Source organism: Myxine glutinosa, chromosome 7, assembly GCF_964187855.1.
Source record: "Myxine glutinosa chromosome 7, kmMyxGlut1.1, whole genome shotgun sequence".
Classification (NCBI taxonomy): domain Eukaryota; kingdom Metazoa; phylum Chordata; class Myxini; order Myxiniformes; family Myxinidae; genus Myxine; species Myxine glutinosa.
In genome coordinates, this window is record NC_136267.1 from 33307505 (window position 1) to 33325429 (window position 17925).

At 48.3% G+C, this 17925-nt stretch overlaps 1 long non-coding RNA gene across 1 annotated transcript; it reads right to left on the minus strand.

Moving 5' to 3' along the window:
* Window positions 1-14100: 14100 nt before the first annotated feature.
* LOC144892790 (uncharacterized) lies at window positions 14101-16929 on the minus strand. Its single transcript, XR_013623945.1, has 2 exons — window positions 16815-16929; window positions 14101-14391 (listed from the first exon to the last, which is right to left on the minus strand). It is a non-coding gene; the product is annotated as an uncharacterized LOC144892790 (long non-coding RNA).
* Window positions 16930-17925: the final 996 nt, after the last annotated feature.

Genomic DNA, 17925 nt, shown 5'->3' on the forward strand with positions numbered 1-17925 from the left:
GTTGTCCATTGTATAATGTAAATAAACATAAATGCAAATTTTGCATGTGAAAAAGTAAGTACACCCCTACATTTATCACGACTTCAAATACCTAAAATTAGAATCAGGTGCACCAGCTCAGGTGCAAATGATAGAACATCGTTCGAGAGGATCTTGGAGGAACCTGTCTTATTTAAACCTCAGACATTTAGTTTGGTTTGCTCTTTGTTATTGAAGTGTGCGGCGTCACCATGCCTAGATCAAAAGAGCTCTCTGAGGCCTTCAGAAAGAAGGTTATAAATGCCTACGAGTCTGGGAAGGGATTTAAAAAGATCTCCAAACAATGTGAAATCAATCATTCGACTGTCCGGAAAATCATCTACAAGTGGAGAAGATTCCAAACAACTGCCAACTTGCTCAGGCCAGGCCACCCCAGCAAGTTCAGCCAGAGAGCAGACCGCAAGACGCTGAAAGAAGTCTCTAAGAACCCCAGAATGTCATCACAGGACCTACAGGTAGCTCTTGCCACTGTTGATGTCAAAGTGCACGAGTCTACCATTAGAAAGAGGCTGCACAAATTTGATCTACATAGGAGGTGTGCCAGGCGGAAACCTTTGCTGTCCAGAAAGAACATCAGGGCAAGACTAAAGTTTGCCAATGTACACCTCGGCAAAGACCAGCACTTCTGGAACAATGTGCTCTGGACAGATGAGTCAAAGGTAGAGCTATTTGGCCACAGTACCAGAAGACATGTTTGGCAAAAACCAAAGACAGCATTTGACCACAAGAACCTTATACCAACTGTAAAGCATGGTGGTGGAAATATTATGGTTCGGGGCGGCTTTGCTGCATCGGGGCCAGGGCAGCTCACCATCATAGAATCCATGATGAATTCTTCATTGTACCAGAGGGTGCTTGAGAATAATGTGAGGCCATCTGTCGGAAAGTTGAAGCTCAACCGAAGGTGGACCTTGCAACATGACAATGACCCTAAAAATATCAGTAAATCCACCAAGGAATGGCTGAAAAGAAAGAAATGGAGGGTTCTGGAATGGCTAAGTCAAAGCCCGGATCTAAATCCCATCCAGATGTTGTGGGGGGATTTGAAACGAGCTGTGCATGCAAGAAACCCCTCAAACATCGCACAGCTGAAAGAATTCTGCATGGAGGAGTGGGAAAAAATTTCTCCCAGTCGATGTCAGAGACTGGTAGACAGTTATAAGAAACGCCTACTTGAGGTTGTTTCTGCCAAAGGGGGCAATACCACCTATTAGAGCCAAGGGTGTACTTACTTTTTCCACGTGCGAAATTTGCATTTATGTTTATTTAAATGATACAATAGACTCCAAAATGTAAATGTTTCATGATATTTGTTATATTATATCACCTTTATCTTTCAATATTGTTGAAATGAAGATCAAATAGCTGTATGTTGAAATATGTTGAAAAAGTCAAAACTTTACATGGGGTGTACTTACTTTTTCACGTGACTGTATATGTATATGTATATATATATATATATATATATATATATATATATATATATATATATATATATATATATATTGTTGCGAATATGGAATTTGACCTCCATATCCGCTTGTAAATATTCCCCTATCTTCTCCGATACTCCCCAACTCTCCCCTTACCCCATTCCCTAGTCCCATTGTCTGTAAACAACACCCATTAGAGCCGATCTTCCCCTTCATTCCCCCATTAAATGTCGTGCCCAGGTCCCCCGCACCACACGTAGACCATTATAGGACATCTTGCTAGTTATTCTTAATCTATGTCAGTTAAGGACTTGTTTCCATTAATTATGACTCTTCGTTGCACCAGAATGTGATGATATGGCACCAGTAGGAGTTTAGGACCTTCCCATACCTCCCCGCATCTCTTCCCATCATCTCAAGCTCCAACAACAACCACAACAACAGCGGCTTTGCGTCCTCACTCCGGCTCGGTTGGCCGCCATTGAACATGTGCTCGACGGGGTTACCCAGAAGGGGGCTCCCTGTCGGCCCCTCGTCAAGGGCGGAGCCGGTAACCCCCGCACCCAATGAGAAGCCATGGGCCGATGCCATATGGGGCGGAGCTAACGAGCGAGGGCGTGACTCCCCGCCGGATATACGCGGCCCCGCGCCGGACGTGACGTCAGATGCGCCCCGAGCTTGGAAGGACAAGACGCCACCCTCCCGAGCGCTGAGCGACCTCCCCGGCATCTCCACCAAAGTCGCGACCCACGAGCGCTGAGCGACCTCCCCGCATCTGCTGGACACCACCGTACGTGATTCTGTCCCGGAGCCAGGTGCACCTGAGCCATCGACTGCCGCTTTCCTTGCCATCAAATCCCGTGTGAGTCAGCGTTGTCCCGTTTATCTGTGGTCTGTCTAGGGTTAATATAAGGTTGTGTCTAAGTGCCCACCTTCCTATGTTTCCCTCTTGTCCCTGTAATCTAACCTTTTCCGCCTTAATATAACCTCCTCCGGAGGTCTTGAGAACTGAACCCCTGGTGTCGTATTGTGTCATTATAACCCAGCCGGGTGTCTTCTCTTTCCTATTGAGCCAGCATAGCGCGGCTTCGTCGACGTTCGAGTACAATCGGGTAACTTGTACGGATACGGCGGCCATCCCGCTCGGCCCACCATACCATCAAAGTCGTATCTGTAACAATTGGTGTCGGGAGTGAGATTCGAGGCCCGACCAAATTTTGAAGGAAAAAAAAAACGAATAGAGGAAAAAAAAAAATTTGGTCAAAATTTGGAGCGGCCGAAATTTGTTTTGTTTTACGAAACTCGAATTTTGCAAGTCGCGCTATGGCGGATCAAGACGGCTGGGGTCCGGTAGGGGAGAGTGAGGTAGGGTCGATCCAGGACCAAAATGAGGGACGTGAGGAGAGCGAAACAGCGAGGGTAGCAGGCGCGCAAAATGGCGCCTCGCTGGTCACCGCGCCGGCGACCGTGACAGCGCCCCTGGTGGATCCGAACCTTTTCCTCCTGCAAATGGGGGCCCTTATGGACAGGCTAGAAGCCAAAATGGGACAAATGGGGAACCGGATGGATGCTCAGGGTGAGCGATTGGAGGGCCAAATGGGGGTAATAAGGGACGAAGCGAGGGCTCAGAGTGAGCAAATGGGGGTAATGAGGGACGAAGCGAGGGGTACCAGTGAGGGGTTAGACAATAATTTTGAGGGATTAGACATGAAATTTGGGAAATTAGACGATAGATTAGGGGAAATACAGGAGGGGTTAACGGGGGTAGAAAACAGAATGGCCGCTCAAGAGAATCAAATGGAAGGGATGCAAAAAGGGTTAGAGGGGTTAGAAAACACCATGGAAGGCAAATTGAGGGACATGAGGGACCAAGCGGAAAGGGAAGTTAACCAAATGGGGCAGCAGATAGAGGGGGTCAGAATGGGGGTAGAAACCAAACTGGATGCTCACAGGGAGGAAATGGAGCAGATGAGGGTGGCATCTGGGCAGGAGATGCAAGTGATGGGAGAGCAGATCAGAAGAGGAGTGAGTGAGGAGGTCGGAGGAGTGCGCGAGGAGGTGAGGCACTGTAGGGAGCACATGGAGAAGGAGGTGAGAAAGGGGACTGTAAAGTTACAAGGGGGCATAGAGGACCTGACGCAGGAGGTGGAGCAGCTGACGGTGGGACAAACGGAGTTAGTGGAGCAGGTTCAAAGGAACACTGCGGTATTAGGAGGTTTAAAAGCGACACAAAACGACATAAAAAACGACTTAATAGCGACAAAGAGGGAATGTCAGATGGTACGTGAGGGACTGACAACGAGGTTGGACGAGGTGATAGAGGTAATGGAGACGAAGGACCGGCAGGTGAGGACGCACATGGAAACGATCAAGGTAGCCTTGGAGGACGAGCTTGAGGAGACGTACCGGGGAATAAAAGAGGTGAAGCACAAATTAGAAGAAGTGGAAGAAGGGGTGAGCGAAATTAAGAAGCGACGGAGAGAGGATAAGAAAGAGATAAAGGAGGAAGTAAAAGAATTGGTCCAAAGTCTGTGTTCGGATCGTGATGATGTGCTCATTAACCGGATGAGGGATTCGCAGGTGATGGAGGAGAAGCGAAGAGAAAGAGGACCCGGTGTAAGTGGTGACCAATATGGTCGTGCGTATGATGCGCCAGGGGATTTAAGGAGCTTGGGGGTCGAGGTGGACCCGGGTGTTCGTGAAAGGCCGTTGGTGAAGTGTGCGACAGGTCTGGTGTGCGAAAGAGGAGGTGTGCGAGAAAGTCCGACTCTGGGGTGTGTGAGGAAAAAGTGCGTGCCAAGGAGTGAGTGTGCTGGCGAGAGTGAGTCGGTCGTAGCGCGTGTGCGAGGGAGCACATGGAAGCGCGGTGTGGTAAGTGTTACAGAGGGTGTGACGGGAGAGTGTGCGCAGGAGTGTGCGCGAGAAAGGTGTGTGACGGACAGGTGCATGAGGAAGGAGTGCGCTGTCAGAAGTAAGGAAGAGTGTCCACCTGTGGTGAGTGTTACAGAGGGTGTAACGGGAGAGGGTGCGCGAGAAAGGGGTGTGACCGACAGGTGCATGAGGAAAGAGTGCGCTGTCAGAAGTAAGGAAGAGTGTCCACCTGTGGTGAGTGTTACAGAGGGTGTAACGGGAGAGTGTGCGCGAGAAAGGGGTGTGACCGACAGGTGCATGAGGAAAGAGTGCGCTGTCAGAAGTAAGGAAGAGTGTCCACCTGTGGTGAGTGTTACAGAGGGTGTAACGGGAGAGTGTGCGCGAGAAAGGTGTGTGACGGACAGGTGCATGGGGAAAGAGTGTGCTGTCAAGAGTAAGGGTGAGTGCGTTGTCACGAGTGGAGGTGAAAGTAGTGAGAGTGACATGGAGCGTGAGTTAGTTGTGACAGGTGAGCGAGGATGTACACCTGGGATGGAAGGATGCACACCTGGAATGGTAGAGCGTGAGTGGGAATGCACGCTGGAGTTGGTGGTGAGGCACGTGGTTGGGTGTGCGAATGAGAGCACACCTGTGATTGTCACAGAGGAGGTGACCGAGGAGGGGGCGCGAAGAGGTGTATTGGTGAGGTGTGCGAGCAACGAATGTGTGCCAAAGTGTTCGGTGGTCAGGTGTGTGTCCAAGGCTGTGAGTGGAATGGGTGTACCTGGGTGTGTAAGGAAGGGTACGAGGAGCATGGGCACAGCTGGATGTGTGAGCAAGGAACGGGCTGCGGGGTGTAAGCGTCCAGGTGAAGCATCGACGTTAGACGGGATAGAGTTTAGAACGACTTATAGCCGAATCGGGCCCTCGGTGCGTGCTGGGCCTCGCTTTGAACGGCCGCGTCCGTGCTCCACTAGGCGGAGCGGGCGGCTGGATAGGAAGGGTCGTCATGGCGACCACTTTTTGGTGAGACGTGCCGGCAGGTCGAGATCGGGACATTGGATGGCTCCACGCCGAGGTGATGCGTGGGATCTCGGCCCGGGTAAGCCCCCGTCCCTGCACCGAGTGCCGGACGCATCCAGCCGCTGGCACAAAACAACCAGCATCCATTGCTTGGCTTTACGAAGCCGGGCTTTGGACAGGGATTGGCGCACCGAGAGGTATTAGTGAGTCGACTGGGTGATGAGGTTAGTGTTTTGGACCCAAAATTAGAGAAAAACAAAATTTGATGATTGGCAAGGGATTGGCAGTAGTGATTGGCAGATGATGGGCAGATGATGGGTAGTGATTGGCAAATTCTTGAATTGTTGGATTTGGACGAGCGAAATTGGTAGTGAGAGACCCCCGATGTGGTGGGATGGCAAATCCACCATCCTTCCCATGTGGGGCAAAGGAGCAATAGCTTATGGGGGTGTATGGCAGTGAAAACTAGCCCGGGTGGGTTAGGATATGGTGTGTAGGGATCTAGCGAGGATTGACATTAGGTGACGATAAGGTTAGGTAGTGACTGATACCTGTAGTGGGGACGCAGGTAGATTAGTGTGGATGATAATGACGTGGGAGCGCAATAGTTTAAAGGGACGACTGGGAAGCGCAAGTTTCAGAAGGGAGTAGTTAGCTGAGATGATGCCGTGTGAGTGAGAATTGAACAGGTGTGATTGCACAGGTGTGCAACTGGACAGGTGTGATTGCACAGGTGTGCAACTGGACAGGTGTGTGGAGCAGTGTATGAGTAGTGAGTGAGTGGATCAGCGCGAATGCGCTTGGGGAGAGAAGGGTGCAGGTGGCACCAGGTGTGAGAGCACAGGTGTGCAAGTACAGGTGTGTGGAGAAAAGTTGGAGTAAGTGGTACGGAGTGGTGTGCATGGTGCGAAGGTGTGGATGGGGGAGGAGTGGACCCCTTTCACGAGTACCCGGGGCGGGTAGTGTAAGTGTTAGGTAGAGGGTGCAGGTAAATTGTGGTTGAATATTGGCATTTGTGGTGCGGTTGCAGAATGGTGTTGTGAATGGGTGCATTAGTGTTGTGGAAATGGCTGGGCGTGTAGCCTGTTAGTGTGTGTAGTTGGTTGGGCACTCCACCACTGTGAGGATGTCGGCCAGGTGAGGCCGCAGGTGGGCTCTGGGAGCCGGTAGAGTTGTGGATGGGGCCCGAGGATCCGGAGGATGGACCCGGGTAGCCCAGTGCCAGAGAGGGCACCGAGTGGGGAGAGTGCCAGAGGGCCTTCCCCAGGTAGTTAGGTTAGGGCAAGGAGCAGGTAAGCTCGGAGGCAACTGCAGTGGTGGAGGTGTGCAGGTGGGTAGACCCACTGGGAGAGGTACACGCCGCAGCCCAGAAATTGTGCGAGGGCACCGGGAGATGAATCGGGGGAGTGAGACCCCAAATTGAAGAGCACCACAGTTTGGCCAATGGGAATTGGTTTTTAGAACCCATAGTGTAAGAGGGCCAATGGTTTGGCCGGAGAGAGACCCCGGGTAGTGTAAAGTTGTTAAAGTCATTTAGGAGATAGTTAGGATTGATGAACCTGTCGCACCATACGCAGCCACTTGCCTGTGGTGATGATGATGACTCCACACCTGTGTTTTCTTTGTTTGTTGCAGGAAATGAGATTGCTGTGTGGATTTGTGAGACGCATCACGACGTGGATGAGACATTGGGGTGATTCCATCTCTCCCTCCCTAGGAGGGACTGATGATGAATTGGTAATGGCAAATTATGATGTTGAGTTGGAGATGGCAAATTTTGATGAGAGTTGAAAATGGCAAATTTGATTGGTTAGGAGGGAGAGAAGACGAATTTGGTATATGGGAGGAACGGGGAAGACAGTAGGGATGTTTGTGGATTTGTAAAGTAGATGTTTATGGGTAGTGTTGTGTTTTGTTGATACAGTAAGGGGTAAGGGAGGGGCCATGTAGGTTACCTGGTGGGGGGGGCGTACGGTAGGAACGTACCTGTCTCACCTGGTTCCCATGTGCCCCCAGTGTGCATCACCTTGCATTGCGTGCACTTTTGCGCCCTTACCACCTTGCTCACTTGTCTTGTTTTTGTCTCCCACCTCCGAGGATCTGGCTTTGGGGTAGAGAGAGAGGAGAGAGAGGTGCTGGCGACGCAGTTGTGGGCCTGCACTTTCGCTGTTCGCTGCCTGGATCGGTACACCATATGGACCGCAATGTTTGTGGCCACCCACAATGGACCGCAGTTCGTTTGCGGCCAAGCACCACCCGGGGATGGACCTATGGGTCAACGTGGCACCTATGCCATACAGGTGAACCACTTTTAAGTAACACCAAGTGCACCACAAGAAGAGCAAGAGACACCTGCAGGGTTAGGGGTTGTCGAATTTATTTTTATTCCAATGAACAATGGTGACTGCACCGATTGGTGGTGGGGTGGTGCTTTTGATGCGCGGGAAGGGTGCTCTGCACGTTATTAAAGGCCGTCGGCCACAGAGCACTCGTGGGTTGGTGTATCGATGTTGGCAAGCGCGCTCTCTCTATGCATAACATCTGCATGTGTTCCTCCAAAGACAGGTCCTGGATCGTAGTGTAAATATCAGCGTAGTCTTGTAAATAATGCTCCCTACCGGCTGTATGTTTAGTTTGAGAATTCTTTCCGGATTCGGTTATCCTGTGGGTGTGTTTCTGTGAGGAGAAGGGTGCAACGTCGCAGGGGGACATATTTACTCATTTGTGAATATCTGTAAAACTGTCGCACTCAGGGTAGAGTTAATAGTAGAGGGAACTACATTGCGTGCCACACTAAAGTAGGTAAAAATTTATCGGGTCGGGACGCCCCGAGGGTAGAGAAGGGTGCAATGTTGCGAATATGGAATTTGACCTCCATATCCGCTTGTAAATATTCCCCTATCTTCTCCGATACTCCCCAACTCTCCCCTTACCCCATTCCCTAGTCCCATTGTCTGTAAACAACACCCATTAGAGCCGATCTTCCCCTTCATTCCCCCATTAAATGTCGTGCCCAGGTCCCCCGCACCACACGTAGACCATTATAGGACATCTTGCTAGTTATTCTTAATCTATGTCAGTTAAGGACTTGTTTCCATTAATTATGACTCTTCGTTGCACCAGAATGTGATGATATGGCACCAGTAGGAGTTTAGGACCTTCCCATACCTCCCCGCATCTCTTCCCATCATCTCAAGCTCCAACAACAACCACAACAACAGCGGCTTTGCGTCCTCACTCCGGCTCGGTTGGCCGCCATTGAACATGTGCTCGACGGGGTTACCCAGAAGGGGGCTCCCTGTCGGCCCCTCGTCAAGGGCGGAGCCGGTAACCCCCGCACCCAATGAGAAGCCATGGGCCGATGCCATATGGGGCGGAGCTAACGAGCGAGGGCGTGACTCCCCGCCGGATATACGCGGCCCCGCGCCGGACGTGACGTCAGATGCGCCCCGAGCTTGGAAGGACAAGACGCCACCCTCCCGAGCGCTGAGCGACCTCCCCGGCATCTCCACCAAAGTCGCGACCCACGAGCGCTGAGCGACCTCCCCGCATCTGCTGGACACCACCGTACGTGATTCTGTCCCGGAGCCAGGTGCACCTGAGCCATCGACTGCCGCTTTCCTTGCCATCAAATCCCGTGTGAGTCAGCGTTGTCCCGTTTATCTGTGGTCTGTCTAGGGTTAATATAAGGTTGTGTCTAAGTGCCCACCTTCCTATGTTTCCCTCTTGTCCCTGTAATCTAACCTTTTCCGCCTTAATATAACCTCCTCCGGAGGTCTTGAGAACTGAACCCCTGGTGTCGTATTGTGTCATTATAACCCAGCCGGGTGTCTTCTCTTTCCTATTGAGCCAGCATAGCGCGGCTTCGTCGACGTTCGAGTACAATCGGGTAACTTGTACGGATACGGCGGCCATCCCGCTCGGCCCACCATACCATCAAAGTCGTATCTGTAACAATATATATATATATATATATATATATGTATAAATATATATATATATATTGTTACGGACCGCGGATAAGATGTTAATTTGCCGAGCGGATGGCGCTGCGGCCCGAACCGTTAACAATGACTAGACCCGATTCTGAAACGTTGGCCAAATCGTGCCGCAGATATTCAATGAGGGAAAAGACAACGACGACACGGATGTGAAGAAGAGGAAGATGAAGGCAAAAAAAAAGGTTTTAAATACGATTATTATTTATTACTATTTACAGGACCAAAGAAACCAAGGAAGAAGGAAGGATAACAAAATAAAGACAGAAAGAGGGACGGACCAGAAAGACACAGTGAAAATTCTCGCTTATCTACACAGGCTTAACTTATACCCTGGACAGAACAAACAAAAGACGGACTCACACGGGGAATTGCAGAGTGGATTGGCTGGAAGGAGGAATGGGAAGGCCCTGGCCACTGCAGGCGTCGAGGTCCCGCTCCAGGAGTCGACTCGCGTTCTTGGCGGGAAAGCCTTGGTGTGCAGCGGCGCGTATTGTTCACCGCGAGTGGATGGGCACTTCGTGCTGGACTCCGGGCTCTTCAGCTCCACTTTAATGCCACTTAACGCCACACTCAACTCGTCCTCCTCCAACGCCACTCTCTTTCTTCATCAACCCTTCCTCCTTCAGCAACAACTGTACTTTCAGCCACCAACCACCAACCCCTCACCACCGACAACCACTACTAACCACTGTCCTGACGCATGCGCACTTTATATCGCCCCCCGGTGATCCAGCCGCCGGCCGCTAGGACACGCCCATCGGTGAGCTCGCCTCGGCCCTGATTGGTTGCGAGGGCTCACCGACCCCGCCCTTATAGGGGCGTTGGCTAGACCACGCCTGTCCCCGGCGCTGGGCCGACTCCTCCCACCTTTGGCTCCGAGACGACCTCGTGGCTCATGGAGACTTGGAGCGAAAACAACAACCCACAGCTGCAGCAGAATTCAGCGAACCGCTCAATGCAGTTGGCAATTGAGGAAAGGGGAATGTGCAGGGAATCTACATTGTCTGAATTCGGTGCAATGGAATATTAATTAATGGAAGACAAATCCTTAGCCTAATACACAGAATAGGGAAATAACTACCAACAAGGAGGAAATCTATGATTGGCTGGTGGATGTTTATGAAATAACTACGGCACGACCTTTGACCTTTATACACAGACTGGAGGCAGGAGGGTCCACAATAAAACAAAAAAAAAACACAATCCTCATATTCACAACAATATATATATATATATATATATATATATATATATATATATATATATATATATATATATATATATATATATATATATATATATATATATATATATATACATACATATATATATATATATATATATATATATATATATATATATATATATATGTATATATATATATATATTGCTACGGTTTTGAGATTTGTACAGCAAACTCAATAAAGGTTAAAGGTTTGCCCCCATATTTAGTCACATGAGCAACATGTAGCCTCATTTGTAGTATAGTTATGTCTTAGTATATGTGAGAGTAGGCCCCTTCCAGTGTTAATCCTGCATTGTGTTAAGACAGGAGGATAGGCCCTACTTCTACAAACCATTCTACGTCCATAGGCTCGATCCATTGCGGCTAAAAAGCGCTGGTTGTGTTGGGCACGAGTTAACATGAGGTGGGCCTCAGACGGTGGAGGAGGGTTGAGGTCGGCGCAGCGGCGAGGCGATGACGGTAAGAATGAGCCTCCAATCAGGGCTCACAGCGTGTGGCTGCAGCACTGCGTCACATGGCGTGGTTGGAACATCGATCGGGCTAAGAGGGTTGGCAATAAAACCGATTGCGCGAAGCCCCCACCCCAGTTATGAGAGAGGTGCGCTGAAAGAAGTTACGAGTTCTCAGTTCTGAGAAGGGAGAGGCGCTTGAAAGGACTGGCAGAGGAGAGAGAGGACGCGCTTGAAGAGGATCACTCGCACTTTATGACTTGGTTACGAGAGATACGTGGGCGCAGCCAGGGCGTTGATAACTTGCGCGGTTCAGCCAAAGCGAGTGAACGCGGCTGAATAACCGCCAGCCACGCTAAGTCCACCCTCTACCGTTCGCCCCGAGATTACCCGTTTGTTCGAGCGACACGATACGAGTTCCTGCCTTCGCCTACCTCCATCTTCACGGGACGTGCCAGGGACCGTGGAGAGCCGGACGGGGCCGAGCCTGGACGACCACTGCGGCGCTGGAGAACATCATCCTGCCCATCTGCAATCCCCGTGTGAGTGTGTCAGATGGGCCCGTTTGTCCTTGGGTATTAAGAATTAAGACTGTCTAAGCTGCCCGGTGTCTCTTCGTCCTGAGCTGTAAATACGTGCAATAATAATTAAATCTATTTGTTCTGCCTTTTCTTCTGAATTCGATCGTCTTTGTGATTTTTCCATTGACTAAGCATGGCACGGGTAAAACCGCTTGAATCGGGTTCCATTATCTATAACGGCGCGGGTCACATGTACGCAAACCGCTCTGCGTATCACCATCACACGTAGTTCATGCGAAGCTTATTTCCTCGCTTCCAGGGCAGCGCTAATACTTAGGTACGAGCGAATTTGGTCCCGAAACCCTATTTGGCGCTGTGGGGAAGGGACGTAATAGGTCTCGGGTCGCGCCAGGTCAGTAAAGACAAGGGGATTAATCCCCCCTTGATAAGGGGAGAAGGCCGGCGACAGATCCGCAACAATATATATATATATATATATATATATATATATATATATATATATATATATATATATATATATATATATATATTATATACAGTCACGTGAAAAAGTAAGTACACCCCATGTAAACTTTTCACTTTTTCAACATATTTTAACATACAGCTATTTGATCTTCATTTCAACAATATTGACAGATAAAGGTGATATCATACAACAAATATCATGAAACATTTACATTTTGTAGTCCATTGTATAATTTAAATAAACATAAATGCAAATTTTGCATGTGGAAAAAGTAAGTGCACCCTTGGCTCTAATAGGTGGTATTGCCCCCTTTGGCAGAAGCAACCTCAAGTAGGCGTTTCTTATAACTGTCTACCAGTCTCTGACATCGACTGGCAGAAATTTTTGCCCTCTCCTCCATGCAGAATTCTTTCAGCTGTGCAATGTTTGAGGGGTTTCTTGCATGCACAGCTCGTTTCAAATCCCCCCCACAACATCTCGATGGGATTTAGATCCGGGCTTTGACTTGGTCATTCCAGAACCCTCCATTTCTTTCTTTTCAGCCATTCCTTGGTGGATTTACTGGTATGTTTAGGGTCATTGTCATGTTGCAAGGTCCACCTTCGGTTGAGCTTCAACTCTCCGACAGATGGCCTCACATTATCCTCAAGTACCCTCTGGTACAATGAAGAATTCATAGTGGATTATATGATGGTGAGCTGCCCAGGCCCTGATGCAGCAAAGCTGCGCCAAACCATAATATTTCCACCACCATGCTTTACAGTTGGTAACAGGTTCTTGTGGTCAAATGCTGTCTTTGGTTTTCGCCAAACATGTCTTCTGGTACTGTGGCCAAATAGCTCTACCTTTGACTCATCTGTCCAGAGCGCATTGTTCCAGAAGTGCTGGTCTTTGCCTAGGTGTTCATTGGCAAACATTAGTCTTGCCCTGATGTTCTTTCTGGACAGCAAAGGTTTCCTCCTGGCACACCTCCCATGTAGATCAAATTTGTGCAGCCTCTTTCTAATGGTAGACTCGTGCACTTTGACATCAACAGTGGCAAGAGCTACGTGTAGGTCCCGTGATGACATTCTGGGGTTCTTAGAGACTTCTTTCAGCAACTTGCAGTCTGCTCTCGGGCTGAAATTGCTGGGTCGGCCTGGCCTGAACAAGTTGGTAGTTGTTTGGAATCTTCTCCACTTGTAGATGATATTCCAGACAGTCGAATGATTGATTTTAAATTGTTTGGAGATCTTTTTAAATCCCTTCCCAGACTCGTAGGCATCTATAACCTTCTTTCTGAAGGCCTCAGAGAGCTCTTTTGATCTAGGCATGGTGACGCCGCACACTTCAACAACAAAGAGCAAACCAAACTAAATGTCTGAGGTTTAAATAAGACAGGTTCCTCCAAGATCCTCTCTCACGATGTTCTAATCATTTGCACCTGAGCTCGTGCACCTGATTCTAATTTTAGGTATTTGAAGTAGTGATAAATGTTGGGGTGTACTTACTTTTTCCACATGCGAAATTTGCATTTATGTTCATTTAAATTATACAATGGACTACAAAATGTAAATGTTTCATGATATTTGTTGTATTATATCACCTTTATCTGTCAATATTGTTGAAATGAAGATCAAATAGCTGGATGTTGAAATATGTTGAAAAAGTCAAAACTTTACATGGGGTGTACTTACTTTTTCACGTGACTGTATATATTGTTGCGGATCTCGGGTTCGTCGATGTACTAAGGGGAGGTTAAGCCCTACTCCCCCTCGAACTTTGAGTCCACGAGGCTGCCACCCACACTACACTCGTGGTGGACGGATTGCTAAGCAATTCCAGCCTCCGAACCCGCAACTACGCATGGAAGGGTTAACGGTCACGACCCGAGTACCTTCGACACACGCAGCTGTGAGAACGGGGACTGAACCTCGCACGAGTCACGCTGGTACTGAACGCCCGAGCGGTTGTGCGTTGCGTAACTCGTGCCGTTAACACTATTGAACCCGATCGAGCGGTTTTAATTCGTGCAATGCTAGGCCAATGTTGAAAGGACGATGACGGCCAGGTTGGAAACCAAACCACAGGATTTATTTACATTCACAGTATTTACAGAAAAGGGACACAGCGAAGAATCTTAGCGGCCTTACCTTCGTGCCCAGACAAGGGCCCTCAGATTCGTTCGGGGAAGGGAAGGAAGTGGAGAATGCGCACATAGCGCGGCCGCTTCGTGCAGTTTGCCTGGACGGGCTCGTTGGACGGAAACCCCCCAGGGATCGCTCCAACCTTGGATACCACAGACGGAGATGATCACGGCAAACGGCAGGGACGTTGGTCAAGGACGTGCACGTAGCAGGAACCTGACAAGAGGAGCAGCGTATCTCAAACCCCAGCAAGAAGAGAGCTGGTAGTCGCTGGAACCCGGCAAGAGAGAGCGAGGCAGAGAGTATATTCAGGAGCCTGGCACGAGTCTGAGAGAGAGGGAGAGCGGGGGTCCGGGCCGGGTTTTATAGCCCCCCGACACCCTCAATCGAACGTTCCACAGGCCTCCATTGGCCACCTGGGGTCACGTGTCATGACAGCCCCTTATTGGTCACCCTTGGCCACTCCCTTCAGCTCCCATTGGCTACTCGCTGCTCACCGGTCACGCCCTCCAGCTCCTCCCTCGGGCCTGCAAGGCCTGGCCTAGGCCCATGACAAGGCACTTTAGGCTGCAATGAGGCCTACCATTACCCTGCCTGCCTCAACACATACTAACACTGGGAAGGAGACTATACTTCACATTTAATGAGAAAGAACTAACTATGTGAGGCTACATGTTGTGGTGTAACTAACTATGGGGGGGGAGGGGTTGCCTTTATTTACAAAACCGCAACAATATATATATATATATATATATGAGGGAGAGCGGGGGGCCTACTGGTGTTTTATACATATATATATATATATAACACGAACGACACATGAGAGTATACATATGAGGAAGCTTTTGTTTTGTAATCCTACCAAAGAGGGCCTACTGGTGGCCTTTAATTCCTTACAGCGAAATTGCTAAACCCACGGGGCTATGACATTTTACGTCTTTTTTTATCCTCACCAGAGGAGAGGGTATTGCATTTGAGTACATTTGACTGTCGTCTGTTTGTTTGTCTGTTTGTTTGTTACTTGCAAAATCGAAGATTTTTCAAGTATATTGGTCGGTTGCGTTTGTGGTTCTGTCTGTCTGTTTGTCTGTTTCTTTGTCACCGGCCTACAGGTTACAATTCCAAATCGATCGTCACGAAACTTCACCAAGTTGTAGAGATCGTCACAATTGAGAAGCCTATTGATTTTGAGGTCAAAGGTCATTGGTCATCTGGAGGTCAAATTTCTAAAATCGCCATTTTTTATCCGATTGACTTGAAAATTGAACATCATTTGCACATTCAGTCATTAAAGAGGGAGACAAACTATTTTTGAGGTCAAAAGGTCAATTCAAGGTCAACTTTCCAAAATCATCAATTTTCATCTGAAAAATCATTACTTTTCATCCTATTGACCCGAGCTTTGATCAAGATCGACAATTTTCATCTTGATGAAATGGACAATTTGCTGTGTCAATGGAAAACTTTTGGGGACGGGGGGGGTGGGGGGGGGGGCGGATTTTGCACTCCGTGTGACGTCTTCTTGTTTGTTTGTCCGCACAGAATAAATATGATTTTCTCTGCAGTCGTTGGTCCGATTGGCAGAAAAGTTTCACCATAAGTGCAACTCCACCTGTAGAATTGTTTTATGATAATTATGACGTCATCGGTCACGTGGTTCGGCCGCCATCTTGGAAAAACGGAAAAACTGCACCTCTATATCTCCGGCAGCGCTGAATTGAAAAAATTGAGACATGGCTCATTGTAAAGAACTCTCCATGGGGAATAAGATATGTTAATGATGATGTCGTAGGTGCCTCCATTATAACGTCATAATTCGACAAGTACAAAACTTCATCCGATCAAGATGAAATTTCTTGAGCATAATCTAGGAATAAATTAGTTTAGAAAAAAAAAATGATGACGTTATCGGTCACGTGGTTCAGTCGCCATATTTGTTTTAACACAAAAGCCTTGAAAAACCACTGAAAATACATCCTGGCGAGGGTCTGCAATCTCTGATTGCTCCTTGTTTTCCTTGTTGAAGGGTGCCATCGGATATCTCACATCTGCAAACGAAGGCAGGTTCTGTGCTTCTGAAGAATTCTCATGGCAAGGTTTACAATGGGTGCTTTGGTATTTCCTCCCAGCAGTCGTCAGCACATGGAGTTGGAATTTGATCAAACTGCTGGTGACAATTTCCTGCTCCATAGGAAAGACACACTGGGATCTTTGTCGTGCACAAGCACAACCAACGCTGACAGAAGAGTCCGTCCAAAGGTAACTGTCACATCCAATTGACGGCACACTCGTGACTGCAACACTCTTCTTTAGCAACACCTGGAATGACAGTTATCAAGTTGGGAATCACACCCAGACGAGACAGTGAAAAGCCCAACACATCGGAGCTGCACTGTCAGCCTTAAAATAATTTCTGTGTAAAATTCAGGAATGTCTGTCCTGAAGGAAATGCCCCTTTCAAAAGACATACTGTGTAAATAACCCTCCTGGAAGAGTTACCTTTTTGGGGAATCGAGTACAAACAGGTAAAATGGTTACTACTGAGATGTCCTGTTATTACGTGCTAAGTGTTGGTGGTACGTTCATAAAGGATTACTGGGAAGAAGACAAAGAAAGGAGTTTAGGAGATTGAACCTGACCTTGTCCATAAACAGAGTTGAAGAGAATCACAAAGCAGTATGTCCACAGCCCCTCCATTTTTATCCTGTTCCACAAGATCCGTCTCCGCAGCGTCTGTTTTATGCTCTTCCTGAACCCTCTTTATACCCACCTCTCCCTTAACCCTTTTATCCCGAGGTTTGGAAAACGAAATTAATGAACCCAAACTCCTGGCAATGATATCAACTCTCCAAATCACCCTGTTTGCACAAGATTAGATGTTTAATGGTTAACCATAAAATAATGGTAACTTGTTTCATGGGAAGCTCATGAAGAATTCCTGTTTTCTTGAATTGTTCCAGATATTCCATGTTTTTCCTTGTTTCATTTTTCAGGTGGATATTGTTCATTCACGAAAAGACAAACAACCCACAATCAATCTTGCAAACGTTTCTTTTCCCACGAAATCCCCAACACGAGTTCCATTGAAATGAACTTCACCGCAGAAGGAGACCATTAGCCTCCATGAAGCCTACGCAATGGTTGCCAACCTATTGTTATAAACACCGCAGTAGGAGACCATTAGCCCCCATGAAGCCTGCGCAATGGTTGCCAACCTATTGTTATAAACACCGCAGAAGGAGACCATTAGCCCCCATGAAGCCTACGCAATGGTTGCCAACCTATTGTTATAAACACCGCAGAAGGAGACCATTAGCCTCCATGAAGCCTACGCAATGGTTGCCAACCTATTGTTATAAACACCGCAGTAGGAGACCATTAGCCCCCATGAAGCCTGCGCAATGGTTGCCAACCTATTGTTATAAACACCGCAGAAGGAGACCATTAGCCTCCATGAAGCCTACGCAATGGTTGCCAACCTATTGTTATAAACACCGCAGAAGGAGACCATTAGCCTCCATGAAGCCTACGCAATGGTTGCCAACCTATTGATATAAACACCGCAGAAGGAGACCATTAGCCTCCATGAAGCCTACGCAATGGTTGCCAACCTATTGTTATAAACACCGCAGAAGGAGACCATTAGCCTCCATGAAGCCTACGCAATGGTTGCCAACCTATTGTTATAAACACCGCAGAAGGAGACCATTAGCCCCCATGAAGCCTGCGCAATGGTTGGTAACTTATTGT